Genomic DNA, 24,948 nt, shown 5'->3' with positions numbered 1-24,948 from the left:
AAGAAACGAAAAAGCAAAGCAGAAACAAGACCACAAAGAAAGAAACCAAAACAAAAGGTATTTAAAATGCATACTCCAAAGTAGGAAAAATATAACGAATAAACATTTTTAAAAGTTGCAGCAGTATGAAAAGTGTGGGAAGTTATAGGGTTAAAAAGTACTATTGTAACTCCAGGAACATGCAGCAGTAGATAAAGTGTGGGATGGTGTAGGGATATCAATTAGTATTCTACCTCCAGGAAGGTGCTGCTGTAAAAAAAGTGTGGAATGGTGTTGAGGTATAAATTACTATTCTAACTCCAGGTAGGTGCAGCAGTAGGGAAAATGTTGGATGGTGTAGGGGTATCAAATACTATTCTAACTCCAGGTAGGTGCAGCAATAGGGAAAGTGTGGGATGGAGTAGGAGTATCAATTCCTATTCTAATTCCATGAAGGTGCTGCTGTAGAAAAAGTGTAGGATGATGTTGGGGTATCAATTACTATTCTAACTCCATGTAGGTGCATCAGTAGGGAAATTGTTGGATGGTGTAGGGATATCAAATACTATTCTAACTCCAGGTAGGTGCATTAGTAGGGAAAGTGTGGGATGGTGTAGGGCTATCAATTTCTATTCTAACTCCAGGAAGGTGCAACAGTAGGAAAAGTGTAGGATGGTGTTTGGGTATCAATTACTATTCTAACTTCAAGAAGGTGCAGCAGTAGGGCAAGTGTAGGATGGTGTAGGGGTATCAATTACTATTCTAACACAAGGAATATGCAGTGACAGGGAAAGGGTAGTATAGTATGTAGGTACAGTAAAGCAAAATGTATCTTATACACAGTAATGTTGACATTTTTTACTGTATCGCAAACATTTTAAATTAAAACAACATTTCCATTTCTTAATCATTTTTTTAGAAAGTCACATTAATCTTCTCATCACCAAATCAAAAGGCAAATCCCAGACGTGCTAACAACCCAAAAGACCACCAAGAAACGAAAAAGCAGAGTTCAAAAAGAAAGAAACCAAATCAAAAGGTATTTAAAATGCACACTCCAAAGTAGGGGACATATAACGAATAAACATTTTTAAAAGTTGCAGCAATATGAAAAGTGTGGGAAGTTATAGGGTTAAAAATTACTATTGTAACTCCAGGAACATGCAACAGTAGATAAAGTGTGGGATGGTGTAGGGATATCAATTAGTAGTCTTACTCCAGGAAGGTGCTGCTGTAAAAAAAAGTGTAGGATGGTGTTGGGGTATCAATTACTATTCTAACTCCAGGTAGGTGCAGCAGTAGGGAAAGTGTTGGATGGTGTAGGGGAATCAAATACTATTCTAACTCCAGGTAGGTGCAGCAATAGGGAAAGTGTGGGATGGAGTAGGAGTATCAATTCCAATTCTAATTCCATGAAGGTGCTGCTGTAGAAAAAGTGTAGAATGGTGTTGGGGTATCAATTACTATTCTAACTCCATGTAGTTGCAGCAGTAGGGAAAGTGTTGGATGGTGTAGGGGTATCAAATACTATTCTAACTCCAGGTAGGTGCAGCAGTGGGGAAAGTTTGAGATGGTGTAGGGGTATCGATTTCTATCCTAACTCCAGGAAGGTGCAACAGTAGGGAAAGTATAGGATGGTGTTGGGGTATCAATTACTATTCTAACTTCATGAAGGTGCAGCAGTAGGGAAAGTGTAGGATGGTGTAGGGGTATCAATTACTGTTCTAACACCAGGAAGATGCAGTGACAGGGAAAGGGTAGTATAGTATGTATGTACAGTAAAGTAAAATGTATCTTATACACAGTAATGTTGACATTTTTGACTGTATCACAAACATTTTAATTAAAAACAACATTTCCATTTCTTAATCATTTTTTTAGAATGTCACATTAATCTTGTCATCACCAAATCAAAAGGCAAATCCCAGACGTGCTAACAACCCAAACGACCACCAAGAAACGAAAAAGCAGAGCAGAAACAAGACCACAAAGAAAGAAACCAAATCAAAAGGTATTGAAAATGCATACTCCAAAGTAGGAGAAATATAACGAACAAACATTTTTAAAAGTTGCAGCAGTATGAAAAGTGTGGGAAGTGGTAGGGTTAAAAATTACTATTCTAACTCCAGAAAGATGCAGCAGTACATAAAGTATGGGATGGAATAGGGATATCAATTAGTATTCTAACTCCAGGAAGGAGCTGCTGTTGAAAAAGTGTGAGATGGTGTTGGGGTACCAATTACTATTCTAACTCCAGGTAGGTGCAGCAGTAGGGAAAGTGCTGGATGGTGTAGGGGTATCAAATACTATTCTAACTTCAGGTAGGTGCAGCAGTAGGGAAAGTGTAGGATGGTTTAGGGGTATCAATCTCTATTCTAACTCCAGGAAGGTGCAACAGTAGGGAAAATGTGGGATGGTGTAGGGGTATCAAATACTATTCTAACACCAGGTAGGTGCAGCAGTAGAGAAAGTGTGGTATGGTGTAGGGTAATACATTTCTATTCTAACTCCAGGAAGGTGCAACAGTAGGGAAAGTGTAGGATGGTATAGGGGTATCAATTACTATTCTAACTTCAGGAAGGTGCAGCAGTAGGGAAAGTGTAGGATGGTGTAGGGGTATTAATTACTATTCTAACACCAGGAAGATGCAATGACAGGGAAAGGGTAGTATAGTATGTAGGTACAGTAAAGTAAAATTTATCTTATACACAGTAATGTTGACATTTTTGACTGTATCACAAACATTTTACATTAAAACAACATTTCCATTTCTTAATTATTTTTTTAGAAATTCACATTATTCTTCTCATCACCAAATCAAAAGGCGAATCCCAGACGTGCTAACAACCCAAAAGACCACCAAGAAACGAAAAAGTAGAGCAGAAACAAGACCACAACGAAAGAAACCAAATCAAAGGTATTTAAAATGCATACTCCAAAGTAGGAGAAATATAACGATCAAACAATTTTAAAAGTTGCAGCAGTATGAAAAGTGTGGGAAGTTGTAAGGTTAAAAATTGCTATTCTAACTCCTGGAAGATGCAGCAGTAGATAAAGTGTGGGATGGTGTAGGGATATCAATTAGCATTCTAAGTCCAAGAAGGTGCTGCTGTAGAAAAAGTGTGGGATGGTGTTGGGGTATCAATTACTATTCTAACTCCAGGTAGGTGCAGCAGTAGGGAAAGTGTTGGATGGTGTAGGGGTATCAAATACTATTCTAACTCCAGGTAGGTGCAGCAGTAGGGAAAGTGTGGGATAGTGTAGGGGTATCAATTTCTATTCTAACTCCATGAAGTTGCTGCAGTAGAAAAAGTGTGGGATGGTGTTGGGGTATCAATTACTATTCTAACTCCAGGTAGGTGCAGCAGTAGGGAAAGTGTTGGATGGTGTAGGGGTATTAATTACTATTCTAACTTCAGGTAGGTGCAGCAGTAGGGAAAGTGTGGGATGGTGTAGGGGTATCAATTTCTATTCTAACTTCAGGAAAAAGCAACAGTAGGAAAATAATGGAATGGAGTAAGAGAATAAATTACTATTCTAACTCCAGGAAGGTGCAACAGTAGGGAAAGTGTAGGATGGTGTAGGGGTATTAATTACTATTCTAATACCAGGAAGATGCAGTGATAGGGAAAGGGTAGTATAGTATGCAGGTACAGTAAAGTAAAATTTAATTTATACACAGAAATATTGACTTTTTTAAGTGTATCAAAAACATTTTAAATTAAAACAACATTTCCATTTCTTAATTATTTTTTTAGAAAGTCACATTAATCTTCTCATCACCAAATCAAAAGACAAATCCCAGACGTGCAAACAACCCAAAAGACTACAAAGAAACGAAAAAGCAGAGCAGAAACAAAACCACAAATAAAGAAACCAAATCAAAAGGTATTTAAAATGCATACTCCAAAGTAGGAGAAAAATAACGAACAAACAATTTTAAAAGTTGCAGCAGTATGAAAAGTGCGGGAAGTTGTAAGGTGAAAAATGACTATTCTAACTCCAGGAAGATGCAGCAGTAGATAAAGTGTGGGATGGTGTAGGGATATCAATTAGTATTCTAACTCCAGGAAGGTGCTGCTGTAGAAATAGTGTGGGATGGCGTTGGGGTATTAATTACTATTCTAACTCCAGGTAGGTGCAGCAGTAGAGAAAGTTTTGGATGGTGCAGGGGTATCAAATACTATTCTAACTCCAGGTAGGTACAGCATTAGAGAAAGTATGGGATGGAGTTGGAGTATCAATTCCTATTCTAACTCCATGAAGGTGCTGCTGTAGAAAAAGTGTGGGATGGTGTTGGGGTATCAATTACTATTCTAACTCCAGGTAGGTGCAGCAGTAGGGAAAGTGTTGGATGGTGTAGGGGTATCAAATACTATTCTAACTCCATGTAGGTGCAGCAGTAGGGAAACTGTAGGATGGTGTAGTGGTATCAATTTCTATTCTAACTCCAAGAAGGTGCAACAGTAGAGAAAGTGTTGGATGGTGTAGGGGTTTCAAATACTATTCTAACTCCAGGAAAATGCAGCAGTAGAGAAAGTGTTGTATGGTGTAGGGTAATCAATTACTATTCTAACTCCATGAAGGTGATGCAGTAGAAAAAGTGTGGGATGGTGTTGGTGTATCAATTACTATTCTAACTCAAGGAAGGTGCAGCAGTAGAAAAAGTGAATAATACTGCAAATGCTAAAATTACTATTCAAACTCAAGGAAGGTGCAACAGTAGGAAAAGTGTCCGATGGTGTAGGGGTAACAATTACTAATCTTACTCCAGAAACATGCAGCAGTAGGAAAAGTGTGCTAAACTATAGAACAAAATTGACTATTTTTACTGCAAGGAGGAGAAACATTAGAAAAAATGGAGATTTATGTAAGAGGAGGATTAACAATTCTAACTCCAGAAAAATGCAGAAGTGAAGAAACTGTAAGATATTTTTCTATCTTTTTATTCATTTTTTTTAATTTTTGAAAACCTTTATTGTGCATCAAGGAAAGAACAAATACGGGCCCACAACCATCCGGCCGGCCACAGATACTCATGAAGCACCAGTGCATGCAATACGGCGACACAATAATACGTCATTACCATCAGCAAGTATTTAAGAGTCAAACTGTAAAACGCCGCGATACCATGTCACAGGATCAATGAAGGTTAATTTTAAATTTTCTCTGCAGCTATTAAAATTCAATTTGTACGGTTTCTCAATCATGAAAGAAAAATAGTAGGCTAAAAGAGCAAAGTCCGTGTAGGTGGAACATGACATTAGCTACAGTTCACCACGTAATCTAACAACCCAACAATCAAGTCCCCACCAGGCGGTATGGCAGCTAGATGTACACGCAACAAGGGTATCAGTCTTAACATCCCATCCAATGTCCGCCGCCACCCATCCCCTAGTATGCCTAAACACGGGCCAAGACAAAAGAAAAAGGAAAAACAAAAGTGAAGAGAAAAAATAAGGCACCATAGAAACTGAAACTAGAAGCTAAAATTCTAACCCCCCCACCCTACACGCATGCAGAGGCTACGGCCTACCCCCCCCCCCCCCCCCCCCCCCCAGCAGTGTGTCTGTCGCCCCATAAACCCGAAATATAGCAAGAAGAAAGAAGGAAAAGAAAAGCAAGGAAGAAAGAAAGAAAAAGAAAAGGGATAAATATAAACCTGTGATATAGGGAGTAAGAGAAGAGTATTCTATTCTATAACCCCCACGAAAAGAAGAGGCCGGGAGGAGGGCCAAGTACACATACTCTCGGTCACCGCTGGCCCAATAAACATCCTCCACCCCAATAGCATCAGCAAATAGATTTGGCAAAGTTTTGGCAATTAGGGAGAGTCACTTCGAGATATGCAAACGAAACAGACCGAAATCAAGCCCTACCCGGTCTCCACCCGCCAGCGTGTCAATTCACTAAAGAAATCGCCTAGCCCCGGCCCGATCTTGGACGTATCCCCTTGCCCTCCCTCCATGAAAGTCCAGCACAGTCCAAGACAAAGAGAGAAAATGGCCGCACTGAGGAAGGGGGAGGTGCGTGAGCACAGAATGAGCGTCGCCTGCCCTCGAGAAGTATGTTTCCCTCGTTCAGAAGTCCTTCCTATACTTCCAGGTGGCAAAAGTTCCATAGCAGGGAGATCGAAGTCCCCAAGGAAGGAGCAGGCGAGGGGGCGAGAGAACATGCTTCCAGTGTCCAAAGCAGCGGAGATGTTGAATGAGGCAGATAGTCAGTCTCGGAACGAAGGGGAAACAAAGTTGCATCAACAGACCTGATGGGTGGCCGTGAGTCGCTACAAGTGTCGGCAATAGCTGCATTAATCTCGCCATGAGCACTCGGAGACATTGTTTCACAGATAGTCAGTAGCGAGGGCAAATCCAAACTTTGTCGGGGACAGACCCCCTGCTCCCGACCCAGAGCAAGGACACATGCATCGACCTTCTCACCCAGTTTACAGTAGTTGTGTGCCATCTCTGATCGTAGTTCCCCCAAAGAAGTTAAAACATCTTTGTAAGTCCATTCAGGCTGCGGTCTCCTTAGCTCCGAATCCCAGGAGGATGAGTGAGATCCGGCCCCCTGCTTGAAAGTGAGCTCGCAGTTCCAGGGTGAGGGTGTGCAGTCATCCCCACGTAGCAAGTAAGCAGGCATCGCCATCTTGCCCACGATCCACTGTAAAAGCTGGGGGGGGAAGGGAGGTCGCAAGGCACGACCGATCAGCAATAGTCTCCCCCGGAGTCTCCAGGGTCACCCTCGGTCAGCGGTATAGGCAGGGAACCGCGGCAGCCTGGTAAAGTAGGCAGAGAGGAGGGGGGGGCTCACCGATGTCAGGCAGAGCAACGATGGGAGCCAGACAACACTATGGCGGCTCCGGACAAAGGAACCGCAGATAAAACACGTCTCCAGCTCGCCCTCGCGCTACACTGTGAATGCGCGATAAAACACTGGCGGCATACGTCGGCCGGTCCGTATCTCGGCATGGGCAGCACTTCCCAGATTTCGTCTCCCAAGTGGACAGCTCGGCCGCCTCGGAGCCCGCGAGGTCCGGCAGGGCGCTGTGATATGAGCGGGGTCCAGGGCTGCGGGGCAATTCACCGGTATCTTCCGTCACCGGGCGGGTGGAGAACTCGGAAGAACGCTGGCAAAGTCAGCTCAGCTTCCCGCACGTTTCGCCGTAATAAACCTCAGGATAGAGAGCAGGATTTCGGTGCGGGGCTCAAGGGCCGGCAGAGCCGAGAGACTACACGTCCGCTCCGATCGCCATCTTGGCTCCTCCTCCCTTTTTATTCATTTTAAATCACATATTATTTTTTATTTTTTTCACAGATAATGTCTACTCAGGAAACAGCTTCCTACATAAAATCCAGAAAAGGAAACAAATTACTTAAGCATGCAGGATACATATATTGTAAAGAAAGGATAAGTTTTCCTAGAAATCATTGGAGGTGTGTGCAATATAACTCATCCCATTGCAGCGGCAGAGCGGTTACCCATGATGATATCATTATTAAAACTACTGATCACAACCACTCTGCCTCTGCAATGGAGATTGATGTAAGGGAAACCTTAAATGAGATGAAAGAACTAGCAAGCACCTCCAATGATTCTACAGGATCCATTTTAAGAGAGGTTGCGCAACATGTCCCCTCTCATGTTGCTAGTAATATGCCTATAATTCCTAATTTGAGGCAAATTATCCAAAGACAAAAGCAGGCAAGTAACAACCAAACCTCAACACCTCATACCTTTTCTGACATTACAATTCCAAATGAACTGACTATTTTTTTTGCTGATAAACTCTTCCTTCTCCATGACAATGAAAACCCTCAAAAACGTATTCTAATTTTTAGTACACCCCGCAACCTTGTAAAGTTAGAAAATAGTGAAATTTGGATGATGGATGGGACGTTTAAAAGTACACCCCATCCTTTCATGCAAATTTACACTATACACGCTAAAATTAACCATAATGTGATCCCCTTAGTATATAGTTTGCTGCCTGATAAGACTTCTGCAACCTACACTGAACTTTTATCAGTTATTAAAAATACAACAACAAAAAGTCCTAGGAAAATAATAGTCGATTTTGAATTGAGCATGATCAATGTGATCAGTAAAACGTACACGGATACCCAAATTCAGGGGTGTTTTTTCCATTTTTCCCAGGCATTCTGGCGTAAATTACAGAAAACATCCCTGGCTGCAGAATACTCCACAGATAGCAAACTACAAGTTGAATTAAAAAAATTAACAGCACTTTGGGGCCCATTAGGATGTCGGGCGGATTTCCTCCGCCAGGGTAGCGGTGGCCACGGAAAGGCATGCTGTGATCACTCTGGGGGGCCCCTGTGGGCCCCCAGAGTGACGGCCAAAGGGGGGTGGCACATGGGGGGTACCTGTGGTACCCCCCTGCATTTGCATAATTGCAGCGGCAGGCACCGCGCGGTGCCTGCCGCTTCGAATATGCAAATGCGTGCATTTGTTACATTGTGGCGGGCGGTGCAGTGAGAACCGCCCGCCACAATGTTAATTTGAGGAATGCGCCCGCCACTGTGGCGGGCGCATCCTAATGCCAATGTCGGGACCCCCGCCCTTCAGGCGGGCGGTCCCGATGTCCGTTAGGGTGGCGGGCAGACTTTTTCCGCCCGCCATCCTAATGGACCCCTTTGTTTTGTTCCTCCCGAAAGTGTAGATGAGTACTACACTGCCATTACTGAATCAGATTATTACAATGAAAATGAAGACAAATTGGCACACATCCTAAATTATTTTGAAGACACATGGATTTGGCACCTAAGCAGATCGGTCGCAGGAGGAAGCCACGTTTTCATGTGGAGTGGTGGAACTGTTACACGAGCTGTTTAGAGGGAGAAGCTAAAACAAATAATGCCATTGAGGGATGGCATAACTCCTTCAACCATACAATTGGAAAACCTCACCTTAATTTCTATTCATTTTTGGAAACTTTGAAGGAGCAAAGTTTCCAAGAAATGAGACTTTCCCAAACATTAAGTGGTAGTCTAAACCCACGAGTTACAAAAAAAACAAAGGAAATGTCTGAGAGACTATTGGGTATTATGCAACAGTTTTCGTTGTGTGTGGCTCTAGACTACCTCGAAAATGTGGCTAACATTCTAAGCTTCTAAATGAAATATTTCACCTTACTTTCCTGCTTTGCCCTAAATTTTATCAAACACTAATTACAATTGGCAAAAACATTTTGTAAAACATTTTCAAAAAATATTAGTCGGGTCAGCCTTGTTTTTGTTGCATTTTTTTTCTCCTTTTTCCTGCCATAAGAATTCAAATTTTTTGCAACATCCAATAACCCCAAACATTCCAAAGTGTAAAGGAAAAAAAAATAGTTACATTTTTTCCAACCTTTGAAAAACCATTCCAAGTTTGCTACCATCTTAAAGCATATTTGTTTTTAAAAAATGCATTTTTTAATAAAAACTATTATATACTAATCTTTCTTCTAAAGTAATATTTTTTAAATGCTTCTTTCAATATCCATATAATTTACAACATGGTTTTGGTTAAAAGCACAAAATAATTTTCGAAAGGTGATCTCCAGAATGATCAAAATGAACACTTCGAAAAATAAAATATAACTCTATTGCATTCCATATTGATGCAATAAATAAAAAAATGTAAAATATGACAGTATTATAATAACATCCTAAAATAATTTCTACCTCCTACCAGAATATTTTCTCACTATATCACCCTAGCTATTTACAAATTTGATGCAGAAATAACCCGCCATTTTTTTTTTTAGTAAACGAAATAAGCCACCAAAGAAAGCATATTCACCCTATCTAAAACTCTGCTACTTTGCTACCGAAAGAATTTGTTGTAATCTTTTGATCAACCTAGTGAAAATAAACAATGAATCCCTCCTACCTTATCATAATCGCACTATGTCATCCATAACACTTTTAAAAAACAATGCATACAAAGAAAACATTTTCTCGATAGAGTGTTGTTAACCAAAATGACAGTAATAAATTAAAGAAGCATTTTTCATTAAAGTAATAACCACATTTAACAAATTTAGAGTTGAAAGGAAACTGATAGATTTTTTAAAAAAAATTCATTTACAATTTCAACTTTTCATAAACAAAATCGTAATCTAAAACATTCCTAATACATTATGTTTTCATTTTTTTGCAACAAATCCTATTCCCTAATTAATTTTCTCCTTTACTTTTTGTGACCCGACATAGGCATACACTAATAACGCGATTGGCGACATGTTGTCTAACCAGTTTAACATTACATTCTAATACTGCAACCTCTCCTTATCCTTTCTTTACAATATATTTATTCTTTTTTAAAATAACATTTATATTAAAAGCTTGAAATGTTTCCTACCTGGACGTAGATCAGCTTCCAGGTGCTTCCTGCATCGATGCTCTTCAAAATGGCCGCTTGCGTTTACGTTTACGTGCATACGTCATAGAAAGCTGCAAAGATTGAAAAAGGATTATTTAATAATATAATTTATTGATTTAAGTATTTTTTTTATAAATAGTATATTACATTTAAAAAAATGTAAAATATGTGAAAAATTCAACAAATAAAATGCTTATTTTCTATATTTTTTTATAAAAAAATTCCAAAAACGAGAGTATGTTATCTTTATTTTAATTATGTATTTAATTTAGCATTACATCTTCTTTATATTTATTTACATGTAAATTAATGTTATTTTATCCTTACCTTCATGCTTATTGCTTTTCCTTTCTAATGATCCCCTTTCTTCTTCTTTGACACCTTCCTTTTCATTACCGCGGGATGAACAGCTTCAACTATGGAAATAAATGAAGGACAATTGTTCCCATTGGAATCAATACAAAATCGGTGGAACTTTTTTATAAAAAATAATGTTAAATTATGTAACAACGAAATAAATATTTTAAAATTATACAATTATAAAATGTCACCTTAAATATGTATTAATAATTTTTTCTAAATTTTTAAATAATATTTTAAAAATTATATTATTAATTAAGTTACCTAAATCTAATAATAATAACTTTTCACTTATCTTTTTATTCCTCAAAATTTTAAAATTAATTTTCAATTTTTTATTAATTTTTTTAATGTTTTATTTCTAAATATTGGAATACTTTTTCCATTTATTATTTGTTATTAATTTAATTTTAAAAATAAAATTTTAAATATTCAAATAAAATTATAATTTTTATCTGTATTTACATCAAACGGTATTTATATTTACTAACTCTAAAAACAATTTTTTATCTTAAATACAATTTACAAATTATATAGCAATATTAAAATTAAATATAATTTATAAAGTATTATTTCTAAATATAAAAAAATACTTTCATTTTAAATTTTTTACAAATATATCAATCAACTTCATTACATTTTATTATTTTTAATAATATATTTTAAATTACATCAGTAAATAATTTAAAACTTTTCAAATAAAAAATTTTCAATTATATTTTTTTTATTTTAATACTAGAGTATTAATTTCAAATTGTTTAATATAATGTATAAATAGAAAAAATGAATACTCTTTATAAAATAATATTACAAAAGAAATATTTCTAAATACTCAAATTCATAAATCAACTTCAATAAATAAAAATATTATAACAACAATAAATAGATAACAACTACAATATAATATAAATTTTTTAATAAAAAATATACAAAAAAATAAAATACAACATAATACTTACGTTGTAAAGGTACTTGCGTTGTAAAGGTACTTGCGTTGTAAAAGCATGCGTTGTAAAAGCATTCGTTGTAAATACACTTGCGTTGTAAAAGTTTTGTTGTAATGGTAGTGCGTTGTAAAAGTTGCGTTGTAAAGGTTGTTCACCAAACAATTGATTTGGGCAGACAAATATGTGAACATATTCTCATTGTTGATTGATAACAGGGAGGTGGAGTATGCTAGGTCACAAAAGGATTTTATGTTGCCTAGTGAATGGCGGTCTCAGTTGACTAAAGTCAGGGTGGGGGAGACACTGATTAATTGGATCAGAGCCTTTTCTGTATTTACGGCTGTTACCGCTGAATGTTCACCCAACCTGCAGGCAGAGATGGCGTGCTACCATAGTAGAATTGCAATGTTCAGCGAGAAGCATGGGGGGGACGGATGGAAGGAATATGACATTTCTTTCAGGAAATCTAGGGAGTTTAACCGCTCGTTAGCCTGGGATAAGGTAGACTCCATTTCCTGGCATGGCCAGTTTTCAGGTGGGCAGTCCACAGGGGTTGCTACAAACTGGAACAAGGGATACTCGCCCAAGCCCCAACAGCCCTTTCGGCCGAGGCAGGGGGGGGATGGTTTCAATAAGGCCAGAGGCAATCGAAGTGGAAAGGGCGTGTGTTGGGACTTTAACAGACGCACATGCAACAGGGCAGCGGGCACCTGCAAATTCAGACATGCATGCTACATATGCGGCCACTCATCCCACCCAGAGACAGCATGCCGTTCAAAGGGTAGTGCTTCAGGCAACAGGGGGAAGAGGATACAGGATTAGTGGGGGATGCCTACAAGTCGCACACTCACCCATCAATGTCCTGGCTATGATCCCTTGTCTGAACAGGTACCCTGACCATCCCTCCACAAGGATGTTGCAAGAAGGTTTCACACTTGGTTTTCGGATTCCAGCGGGGGTTACACCGGGCCACCAGAATGTAGGAATCAGCTGTCAGTTAGACACAATCCTGGGGTAGTGGCGTCCAAAATCTTGAAGGAGCTACGCCTAGGTAGGGTAGCGGGTCCTTTCACTGAGATCCCAGTACCTGACTTTGTTTGCTCACCCTTGAGGGTGGTCCCGAAGAAAGAAAAGGGCGAATTCAGAATCATACACAACCTCTCAGCGCCTAGGGGAACATCTTTGAATGAGGCAATCGACGAGGGCATCTACAGTGTCAAGTAAGCGTCCTTTGACCAGACGGTAGAGATGTTGAGAGTTATGGGTCCCGGGGCATTGATGGCAAAATCAGATATTGAATCAGCTTTCCGATTACTGCCAGTACATCCATTGGACCAACACCTGCTGGGTTTTGCCTTTGAGGGCAAATACTATATGGATATGTGCATGCCCACGGGTTGCTCCGTGTCATGTGCCTACTTTGAGACAATCAGTTCTTTTCTGGAATGGGTGTTGAGACAAGTAACAGGGCACCAGCATGTGATGCATTACCTGGACGACTTCCTTTTGCTGGGGGCAGCGGGCTCTCAGAAGTGTGCGTGGGCATTGCAGGAATTTTGTGTGCTCATGCGGGCTTTTGGGGTCTTGCTGGCGCCGGGAAAAACAGTGGGTCCGTCTACATGTTTGAAATTCTTAGGCATCGAACTGGACTCGGTGGAAGGTTGTTTCAGGTTACCAGAGGAAAAGATTGTGAAATTCAGGACAGCCTTACAGCAATTTTTAGCGAAAGAGAAGGTCACATTGCAACAGCTGCAACAGACCGTTGGTCAACTGAATTTTGCAATGAAAGTGATACCTATGGCACGTCCATTTTCCCGCTCAATTGCGCAGGCCATGAAGGGCCTGCTGGATAAGCATCATCACACCAGGCTCTCAGTTGAGGTATGCCAGGACATGCAAATATGGATTGTAGGAGAGTAGGGTCTGCAATCCTATGATCACCCAGATTTTTTGCTTTTGTTTCACTGGTTTACGACTTTCTCTGGCTGTGGGCCTGCTGATCAGACCCACAGCCTGGCTGTTCTCTTTCTAAATTACGAGATGTACCCTAGGTGCATTTACCAATTGGTACTGGGCCACCTTGTCAGACCCCGTAACGCAGGGCATAGGTGTACCCAGGGCCGCCAGGGGCTGAAGCATGTATTATGCCACCCCTGGCTGGCCTCCTAAATTTGACACAACTGGCTGCACGACAGCTGGGGCGAAGCCGTGTAACCACCCTTCGCTTTAGGTATAGTAGCTCTATATCTAACCATACAATGGACACCCGAGTTCCTATCAGTCACTCCTATGGCAGGCCTTAACAATCCTGAAGGCAGAGTGCGTGGGCTCGTGTGAGCTAGGTTCAGGCCCGAGCCGAGCCCGGTTGCAGCTTGCGGAATCAAGACCCAATAGCTGTTCCATGATAACGCGTACCATATCGGTAACTCCGGTGTCGCGTTATCAAGGCATGTCGAGTAAGGTGTCATACGAATCGGGGTGCTGCCCTCTCACCAATTCTGGCGATGAGGTTAGCATCCCACCCTTCTAGAGGGACACGACATGTACGTAACTGTGAACCCCGGTTAAAGTTAACTGAAGCCTCAGCTCCACAAAATGGATGCTGCCACCACAGACACGAGTCTGACCTCCTGCTGCTGGGAGTCCTTCCAGCGAGGAGCACTTGGACAAAGGGTTTCCTGTCGGGGGCGCTGTTCGCACCGTCCCAGACAGGGTTTGTGTATTCTGGGTAGGTAGGGCTTTGGCGAGAAGGTGACTGCGAAGTGGCACCCCGGTGCTCACTACGCATCTGCCGGTTAGAACCAGTTCCAGGGGCGACAGCCCTGGCCTGGGGAAAGTCCGGCAGGGGAGAGGGGCGTAACTACCCCCCTTCCTGGTCCCACCCTTAGGGCAGGACCTAGTCATGTACCCACCCCTTTCTTTAGAATAAAGACCGGAGCGGGGACCCTTCCAAATTAGATCATCTTTGATTCAAGAACTACTTTCTACGAAAGGACATTCAAGACTCTTCTCAAGATTTCTCCCTTGTGACTAAGGAGTAGTCACCCTGCATCAGCGGGCACCAACTAAGAACTCTGCGGTTTGCTGTAAGTCCTTCCTCAAGGAATCCGACGGCCCAGCTCGACGAGAACCGGCTTCCCTGGCACCTCTGACCTCTACCCACATCATCAGCTCAGCTGTGATCCGTGGGTGTGACGAGACCTCGAGGGACCGGCCATCATCAGAACCTGCACGCTCTTAAAAACCAGCACGACCATCGAGGTAACTCTCTGGTGAGTGCTCTGGGGTCCGAGAAGCCCCGACCCTGAGCCGCTCCAGCACCGAAGTGCAGTCTCCCAGCATCTCCACGATCTGCGTGGGGCCCTTCTGCTCGCTGCTCAGCACGTTGTCTGGTCACTAGCCGCTGGCTTGTGTCCTTCTGTGACGACATCCGAGAATCATCACTGCTGGTCTGGTTGCTCCAGACTGGCCCTTGCTTCCATCTTTGCGAGAAGCACCCCGGACCCTCCTGGTCCACTCAAGACGCCCTCTTAGGCCCACCACGTGGCCCTGAGAACTGCCAAGGCTTGTTGCCCCATCCTGGGCCCAGCGACGCCGACAGCATCATCCTTCGTGGGACAGCTCGCACCTCCGCCGTGGTCGCCGACAACGCCTCCTGGTCCGTGAGACTGCAGAGCCTAGCGTCGCCCACTCACCTGGTCGAGGTGACGGCCAACCGGTGCCTTCCTGGTACCCTCTGACTACTGGCTAGTAGTACGAACTTGGTCCCCTCTGCTTTCAGGTTTCATCAATCTCCGATCCAGGCTTGGATCTCTACGAACTATTCAGCACTGGTCGCCGGCCAGCAACTCCTTTTCTTCCGGCTCCTGGCTCGTCAGCGAAGACCCCGACGCCTGTAAGACTTGTGCAGCCGCAGCCTTCGTGGCTAGGTAACTCGGCATTTCGGTGCCTGCATAGCCTCCTTACTCTAGGGTCCCGAGTCCCTCGCTTCCGACTTGCCTTATCGGGTCCGCCCGAGACCTTAACCTTTCCGTGTCCTCGGACACTTGTTCCTAATTGTGCACTTGAAGTATTTGCTAAAGAGATTTGGTTTGTGCTTAGTACCCTGTCCACATAAAGAGTACAGGGCTGTTGTGATTCTTAATAAATATACTGTTTATTTTCATAACACTTGTGTGGTGTCCTTTCACTGGGTGTTCAAGGGGTACATGTGTGGTAAACAGCTGGCTTAACGCGCCCTCTCGAGTCTTTAGCCTTGGACTGCTCGTATCCACGCTACTAGGATAGCTGGTCTATAGGTTGACTTACAACCAAACACCATAAGGGTCGTTGGAACGATACATAGCGGTCGCTAGAATAGCGAACGTTGCATATCGGGCCAACTTCTCACATTGGTGAGCAGCGGTTGGGATTTGAGCTTGCTGTTGTTTTACCACACGTATCCTAAGAATATCTTGTTGAAAGATCGCACAAAGTACTGTTAGTACATATAACTAAAAGCTTAGAATACTCTGAGTTCTACTGAACCAGCTGTTGTAGCTCCTCAAGGCTTAGCACACCTTGGCTACAACTCTTAGCAAGGGTACAGTAGGTAAACACGTAGTGTAGGTAGGTGCATCACTTACACCACACTAGAACCAGTATGTCGGACAAAGGAGGAAACTCTGGGTCTCCCCTTATGTCAGTTGACCCTCCACAGGTCATCCCTTCAGGATATACTGTGCTGAGCTTCAAGGAGTTAAGACGACTGTGTCACTCCAGGAAGATTCAGCAGGGGTCTAACCCCACAACGTCCTTTCTGATTGGTCTCTTGGAGACTTATGATGCCAGGAGAGCTGAGAAACTTCGTAGCTCTTCTAATCCAGAAGGAGACATGCCTCCCCTCGAGGGAACCCGAGACGATCCTGACCTCATTCACCTCGCAACCGAGAACGAGGATGTGGAGGAGGATGAGGATGAGGATCTCTCTGGGGATGAGGCAGATAAGGGACAGGTAGAAGTCGTCAGACTAAGCAGGTCCAACTTAAGCAAACATGATAGCGGTACTGGGGGACCCCTGGGGCCACTATCAGGTCAGCTTAACATTGGGAATGGACGAGCCCGATCTCTGTCAAGAGGCTCTGGCGGATCCCTTCGAACCAATGGCTCTCACAACTCTTCTCAAAGAGGGATGACATCCCCTCAGAGGAGAGTGTACGAAGCTAAGGAAAGGGCAGCCAATCTGAGGATCGAAAGGGAAGAACTTGCCCTGGCCAAAGAAAGGCTTGCCTTTGCTAGAGAGCAACAGTTAAGTGGGGCAGTCCCCACTGGTGGCAGCAATGTACCTAGTAATAGGGAAAAGAGTTTCGATACGAAACACCTTGGTAAGATAGTGCCCCCCTTTAAACAAGGGGACGACATCCACAAATGGATTACTGCTTTGGAGAGGGCCTGCACTGTGCAGGGTGTTCCCCAGAGTCAGTGAGCAGCTATCTTGTGGCTCTCCTTTGAAGGAAAAGGAAGAGACAAGCTCCTCACCACAAGGGTGGAGGATGCTAACAATTACCAAATCTTGAAAAATACACTCGTTGAAGGGTTCGGCCTAACCACTGAGCAGTACAGGGTGCTGTTCAGGGATACCCAGAAAACGCAGTCTCAAGATTGGTCTGATTTCGTCGATTGTGCCACTAAGGCTTTTGAGGGCTGGTTGCTGGGCAGTAAGGTTACTGATTATCAAGGATTGTATAATTTGATGATGAGAGAACAAATTTTAAACAATTGTCAGAACCAGTTGTTGCATCAGCATCTTGTCGACTCGGATCTGACCTCTCCCCAAGAATTGGGAAAGAAGGCAGACAGATGGGTTCGTACGAGAGTTAAGCAGAACCAGGGCCAGAATCAAGGTGGTCAGAAGAAAGCAGACCAGAAGGGTAAAGATTCTAAAGGGGAACAAAATGACCAGAAGTCTTCGACAGGTCCCCAACAACCCAAAGAGGGTGGGGGTCAGGCTCCCCAAAAGAAGAAAGAAGGCCAATCCAAAAGATGGTGCCAGTACTGTAAAAGTAAGTCTCACTGGTTTAGTGAGTGCACCAAGAAAGGAGGAGGGCAGACTCCTGCCACTGCAGCCCCTAAGGCACCTGTGCCCCCTAGTACAGACAGCAGTGGTAGTGCGCCTCCCAAGGGTTTAGTAGGGTTAACCCTGGGTTCTGAGGGGCGTGACAACTTAGTTGGCACACTCACTCAGGCTGTCCTTGTCAGTACAGGGGACGCAGACGTATCCCCTGACGTAAGCCCCAATACTTTGGGCAAATACCGACAGACGCCTTTCATAAATGGCAAGATGGCTCAGGCCTATAGGGACACTTGTGCCAGCGTCACCATGGTGACGCCTAACTTTGTGGACCCTGGACAGATCATGCCAGGTACAGAATTCCTGGTGACCAATGCAAGCAATGTCACTACCAATCACAGTATGGCAGTTGTAGCTTTCTCCTGGGGAGGGGTAACTGGCCAAAAGAAGGTTGTAGTTAGTCCAGACCTCCCAGTGGATTGTTTGTTGGGCAATGATTTGGAGTCGTCACAATGGTCAGAAGTGGAGCACCGGACTCACATGGAAATGTTAGGTTTGCCAGCACATGTGTTCGCTGTGACTAGGTCACAGGTCAGGAAATGCCCCACTGAACAGGTGCTGGATCCTGGAACAACGGACCAGACACCTCCCAAGGAAAAGAGCAGTAGGGTTAAGGCTGCGCCTTCCCCCTTGCCCCAGGTCGAGGATCAAGTCTCAGAGGAGGCTGACCTACAGGAATTGAGGGAAACTGAGCCAAAGGAATTCGAACTTGATCAAGTTGAATTCTTGGGTTCAGGGGGACCCTCAAGGGAAGACCTGGGGAAGGACCAGTTAGACTGCCCTTCTCTTGAACCCCTCAGACAGCAGGCTGCTGCTGAGGCTGCTGGGAACGCCACAGGTACCCACAAGGTATACTGGGAAGATGGACTCCTGTACACTGAGTCAAGAGACCCCAAGCCTGGCATGACCAGGAAGCTGGTTGTACCCTTGTCTCAGCGTGGTTTCCTACTTACCTTGGCCCACGAGATTCCCTTAGCAGGTCACTTAGGCCAGACGAAAACGTGGGACAGGCTTGTCTCACACTTTCACTGGCCTCACATGAACGAGGATACCAAGGAGTTTTGCCGCTCCTGTGTCACTTGCCAAGCCAGTGGTAAGTCAGGTGGCACGACAAAGGCCCCCCTTATACCAATGCCTGTGGTGGGGGTGACCTTTGAACGGGTGGGGATCGACATCGTCGGTCCCATGGAACCACCTACAGCCTCAGGGCACAAGTTTATACTGGTGGTAGTGGATCATGCCACCAGGTATCCTGAAGCTATTCCCCTTAGGACCACTACAGCACCTGTTGTGGCAAGAGCCCTAGTTGGAGTGTTCTCCAGAGTGGGCTTCCCTAAGGAGGTCGTCTCCGACAGAGGTGCAAACTTCATGTCGAGCTACTTAACTGCTATGTGGAAGGAATGTGGTGTTAACTACCAGTTCACTACACCCTATCATCCACAATGCAATGGGCTTGTTGAGAGATTCAACAGGACCCTAAAAGGGATGATTCATGGACTACCGGAAAAGCTTCGGCGTAGATGGGACGTCCTGATCCCCTGCCTCTTGTTCGCCTACAGAGAAGTCCCACAGAAGGGGGTTGGCTACAGCCCTTTTGAACTTCTGTACGGGCATCCTGTAAGGGGACCCCTGTGTTTGGTGAAGGAAGGATGGGAGAGACCTCTCAAAAAGCCGGCAGCCAACATAGTGGACTATGTGCTTGGCCTCCGCTCGCGGATGGCTGAGTACATGGAAAAGGCATCTGAAAACCTTAAGGCCAGCCAAGAACTCCAAAAAGCTTGGCATGACCAAAAGGCTGTCTTGACTGTTTACCAGCCCGGACAGAAGGTGTGGGTGTTGGAGCCAGTGGCCCCAGCAGCACTCAAGGACAAATGGTCCGGGCCCTACACCATCCTGGAGAAAAAGGGAGAGGTCACCTACCTGGTCGACCTGGGAACTCCCCGGAGCCCCCACAGGGTGCTTCATGTCAACAGGCTAAAAGCATATGTCGACAGGAAGGACATGAGTTTGCTCATGGCCCTAGATGAGGGACAGGAAGAGGAGAGCGACCCTCTCCCCGACCTGCTCACTCAGAATCCTGACGATGGCTCGGTAGACGGTGTTGTCTTTTGTGGCAGCCTCTCCGAACATCAACAGAGCGACTGTAAACAGGTTCTTCAGTCGTTCAGGCATATGTTTTCTCTAACACCCAGTCAGACCGATTGGTGCACCCATGAGGTTGACACTGGTGACAGCTTGCCCGTCAAGAGTAAAATCTACAGGCAGCCTGATCACGTTAGAGACTGCATCAAAAGTGAAGTGCAGAAAATGTTGGAGTTGGGAGTCATTGAACCCTCGGATAGCCCTTGGGCTAGTCCCGTAGTTCTAGTGCCGAAACCTCACACCCAGGGTGGTAAGAGAGAGATGAGGTTTTGCGTAGACTACAGGGGTCTCAATGCAGTCACTAAGACTGACGCCCACCCAATACCAAGGGCAGACGAGCTTATCGATAGATTGGCTTCGGCCAACTACCTAAGTACGTTTGACCTGACAGCTGGGTATTGGCAAATCAGGTTAGCTGAGGACGCCAAGCCTAAAACCGCATTTTCAACCCCTGGTGGGCATTACCAGTTCGTGGTGATGCCCTTTGGTCTGAAAAATGCACCTGCCACCTTCCAACGGTTGGTGAATCAAGTCCTTACCGGGCTGGATGACTTCTGTGCGGCGTATCTTGACGATATTGCTGTCTTTAGCTCCACCTGGGAGGATCACCTGGTCCACCTGCGGAAGACGTTAGAGGCACTGCAAGCAGCAGGTCTCACTATCAAGGCCACCAAGTGCCAGATAGGGCAGACACAGGTTGTATACCTGGGCCACCTTGTAGGTGGAGGTCAGGTTCAGCCACTGGAGAGCAAGATACAGTCAATCAGGGACTGGGCTCCTCCAACCACCCAGACTCAGGTTCGAGCTTTCTTGGGCCTGACTGGTTACTATAGGAAGTTTGTCAGGAACTATGGTTCAATTGTGACACCATTAAACGAACTGACAAGTAAGAAAATGCCAAAAAAGGTTCAGTGGACAGCGAGCTGTCAAAAAGCATTCGATGACCTAAAGCAGGCCATGTGCACGGCGCCTATCCTCAAGAGTCCGGACTACTCCAAACCATTCATTGTCCAAACAGATGCTTCTGAGTTGGGTGTGGGAGCTGTTCTTTCTCAACTGAATTTTGATGGTCAAGACCAGCCCATTGCTTTTATAAGCAGAAGGCTGACCCCTAGAGAGAAGAATTGGTCAGCTATTGAGAGGGAGGCCTTTGCTGTGGTTTGGGCCCTGAAGAAGCTGAGGCCATACTTGTTTGGTACTCGCTTCAAGATTCAGACCGACCATAAGCCCCTCTTATGGCTAAATCAGATGAAGGGTGAAAACCCCAAACTGCTTAGGTGGTCCATTTCCCTACAGGGGATGGACTTTACAGTGGAACATAGACCTGGTACTGATCATGGCAATGCCGATGGGCTCTCCAGATATTTCCACTTAGAACAAGAAGACTCACCTGGTCAAGGTTAGCTTATTGTTCCGACGTTTGGGGGGGGGTCATGTAGGAGAGTAGGGTCTGCAATCCTATGATCACCCAGATTTTTTGCTTTTGTTTCACTGGTTTACGACTTTCTCTGGCTGTGGGCCTGCTGATCAGACCCACAGCCTGGCTGTTCTCTTTCTAAATTACGAGATGTACCCTAGGTGCATTTACCAATTGGTACTGGGCCACCTTGTCAGACCCCGTAACGCAGGGCATAGGTGTACCCAGGGCCGCCAGGGGCTGAAGCATGTATTATGCCACCCCTGGCTGGCCTCCTAAATTTGACACAACTGGCTGCACGACAGCTGGGGCGAAGCCGTGTAACCACCCTTCGCTTTAGGTATAGTAGCTCTATATCTAACCATACAATGGACACCCGAGTTCCTATCAGTCACTCCTATGGCAGGCCTTAACAATCCTGAAGGCAGAGTGCGTGGGCTCGTGTGAGCTAGGTTCAGGCCCGAGCCGAGCCCGGTTGCAGCTTGCGGAATCAAGACCCAATAGCTGTTCCATGATAACGCGTACCATATCGGTAACTCCGGTGTCGCGTTATCAAGGCATGTCGAGTAAGGTGTCATACGAATCGGGGTGCTGCCCTCTCACCAATTCTGGCGATGAGGTTAGCATCCCACCCTTCTAGAGGGACACGACATGTACGTAACTGTGAACCCCGGTTAAAGTTAACTGAAGCCTCAGCTCCACAAAATGGATGCTGCCACCACAGACACGAGTCTGACCTCCTGCTGCTGGGAGTCCTTCCAGCGAGGAGCACTTGGACAAAGGGTTTCCTGTCGGGGGCGCTGTTCGCACCGTCCCAGACAGGGTTTGTGTATTCTGGGTAGGTAGGGCTTTGGCGAGAAGGTGACTGCGAAGTGGCACCCCGGTGCTCACTACGCATCTGCCGGTTAGAACCAGTTCCAGGGGCGACAGCCCTGGCCTGGGGAAAGTCCGGCAGGGGAGAGGGGCGTAACTACCCCCCTTCCTGGTCCCACCCTTAGGGCAGGACCTAGTCATGTACCCACCCCTTTCTTTAGAATAAAGACCGGAGCGGGGACCCTTCCAAATTAGATCATCTTTGATTCAAGAACTACTTTCTACGAAAGGACATTCAAGACTCTTCTCAAGATTTCTCCCTTGTGACTAAGGAGTAGTCACCCTGCATCAGCGGGCACCAACTAAGAACTCTGCGGTTTGCTGTAAGTCCTTCCTCAAGGAATCCGACGGCCCAGCTCGACGAGAACCGGCTTCCCTGGCACCTCTGACCTCTACCCACATCATCAGCTCAGCTGTGATCCGTGGGTGCGACGAGACCTCGAGGGACCGGCCATCATCAGAACCTGCACGCTCTTAAAAACCAGCACGACCATCGAGGTAACTCTCTGGTGAGTGCTCTGGGGTCCGAGAAGCCCCGACCCTGAGCCGCTCCAGCACCGAAGTGCAGTCTCCCAGCATCTCCACGATCTGCGTGGGGCCCTTCTGCTCGCTGCTCAGCACGTTGTCTGGTCACTAGCCGCTGGCTTGTGTCCTTCTGTGACGACATCCGAGAATCATCACTGCTGGTCTGGTTGCTCCAGACTGGCCCTTGCTTCCATCTTTGCGAGAAGCACCCCGGACCCTCCTGGTCCACTCAAGACGCCCTCTTAGGCCCACCACGTGGCCCTGAGAACTGCCAAGGCTTGTTGCCCCATCCTGGGCCCAGCGACGCCGACAGCATCATCCTTCGTGGGACAGCTCGCACCTCCGCCGTGGTCGCCGACAACGCCTCCTGGTCCGTGAGACTGCAGAGCCTAGCGTCGCCCACTCACCTGGTCGAGGTGACGGCCAACCGGTGCCTTCCTGGTACCCTCTGACTACTGGCTAGTAGTACGAACTTGGTCCCCTCTGCTTTCAGGTTTCATCAATCTCCGATCCAGGCTTGGATCTCTACGAACTATTCAGCACTGGTCGCCGGCCAGCAACTCCTTTTCTTCCGGCTCCTGGCTCGTCAGCGAAGACCCCGACGCCTGTAAGACTTGTGCAGCCGCAGCCTTCGTGGCTAGGTAACTCGGCATTTCGGTGCCTGCATAGCCTCCTTACTCTAGGGTCCCGAGTCCCTCGCTTCCGACTTGCCTTATCGGGTCCGCCCGAGACCTTAACCTTTCCGTGTCCTCGGACACTTGTTCCTAATTGTGCACTTGAAGTATTTGCTAAAGAGATTTGGTTTGTGCTTAGTACCCTGTCCACATAAAGAGTACAGGGCTGTTGTGATTCTTAATAAATATACTGTTTATTTTCATAACACTTGTGTGGTGTCCTTTCACTGGGTGTTCAAGGGGTACATGTGTGGTAAACAGCTGGCTTAACGCGCCCTCTCGAGTCTTTAGCCTTGGACTGCTCGTATCCACGCTACTAGGATAGCTGGTCTATAGGTTGACTTACAACCAAACACCATAAGGGTCGTTGGAACGATACATAGCGGTCGCTAGAATAGCGAACGTTGCATATCGGGCCAACTTCTCACATGGATGACATTCCTGGAGAATTCAATGGCAGAGTGGTATGGTGCGGCCCCCCCACTACGTCGGCGGAATTAGGTCTATGGACCGATGCTGCTGGCAGTGTGGGGTTTGGCGCCATACTAGGCAACAAATGGGTGGCACAAAGGTGGCCGGAGTGGTGGGAAGACAGCGGTCTGACAGCAAACATTGGTTTTCTTGAGCTCTTCCCCATATGGGTTGCACTAAGGGGCCCATTAGGATGGCGGGTGTTTCACCACCGCCAGGCTGGCGGTAGCCACCGCCGGCCTGGCGGGGGCGATCTGCCCACCGTCCTACCCTGAATGACCCCACGCCATATTAGCATGGCGGGGGTACCGCGGCGGACGGAAAGACCGTCCACCGCTTTTCCACCCCGGTCGCCTTGCGACAGGGCGGAAAAGGGTTTATATGGTGGCGGTGTCTATTAGACACCGACAGCCATATTATGATGGGCATTTGTGAATGCCTTTCCGTGGCGGCAATGCCGCCACGGAAAGGCATGCAGAGTCCCCTGTGGGGGCCCGTTGCGGGCCCCCAGGGACTCCAGGGAGTGGGGGGTGCATATGGGGGATACCTATGGTACCCCCGTGCATTTCAATGCACAACGTGCATTTTTAGCATTGTGGTGGGCGGTGCCGCAATGCTAAAAATGCGGGAAGCGCCGGCCACTGTGGCGGGCGCATTCTAATATATACAACGAGACCCCCGCCCCTTATGGCGGGTGGTCCCATTCACCGGTAGGATGACGGGCGGACAAAGTCCGCCCATCATCATAATGGGAACCTAACTGTTTGGCCTGAGCGGCACCATTCTCGAATGGGGTCACCCAGGGGGAAGGGCCAATGGTCTCTCCTAGAACTTCAGGGGCAGGATATCCGCTTGGAGTAACGCTTTCCTTGGGCTGATAGCCACCCCGCACATACACTATGACGTCATAAAGTGGCGCGAGTGAAAGGGCCCTCCTCTTTTGGTTTAATTAGTTCACGGAGCGTACGGGGTAACCAGGAGAGGTACGTACTCTCCAGGTAACCGGGCCCTGTTGCGCATGCGCACTCATAGGTGAGGGCGTAGCTGGTAATAAGGATCTGACAC

This window comes from Lissotriton vulgaris, chromosome 2_1 (assembly GCF_964263255.1).
Source record: "Lissotriton vulgaris chromosome 2_1, aLisVul1.2, whole genome shotgun sequence".
NCBI lineage: Eukaryota > Metazoa > Chordata > Amphibia > Caudata > Salamandridae > Lissotriton > Lissotriton vulgaris.
This window is presented reverse-complemented; position numbering follows the sequence as displayed.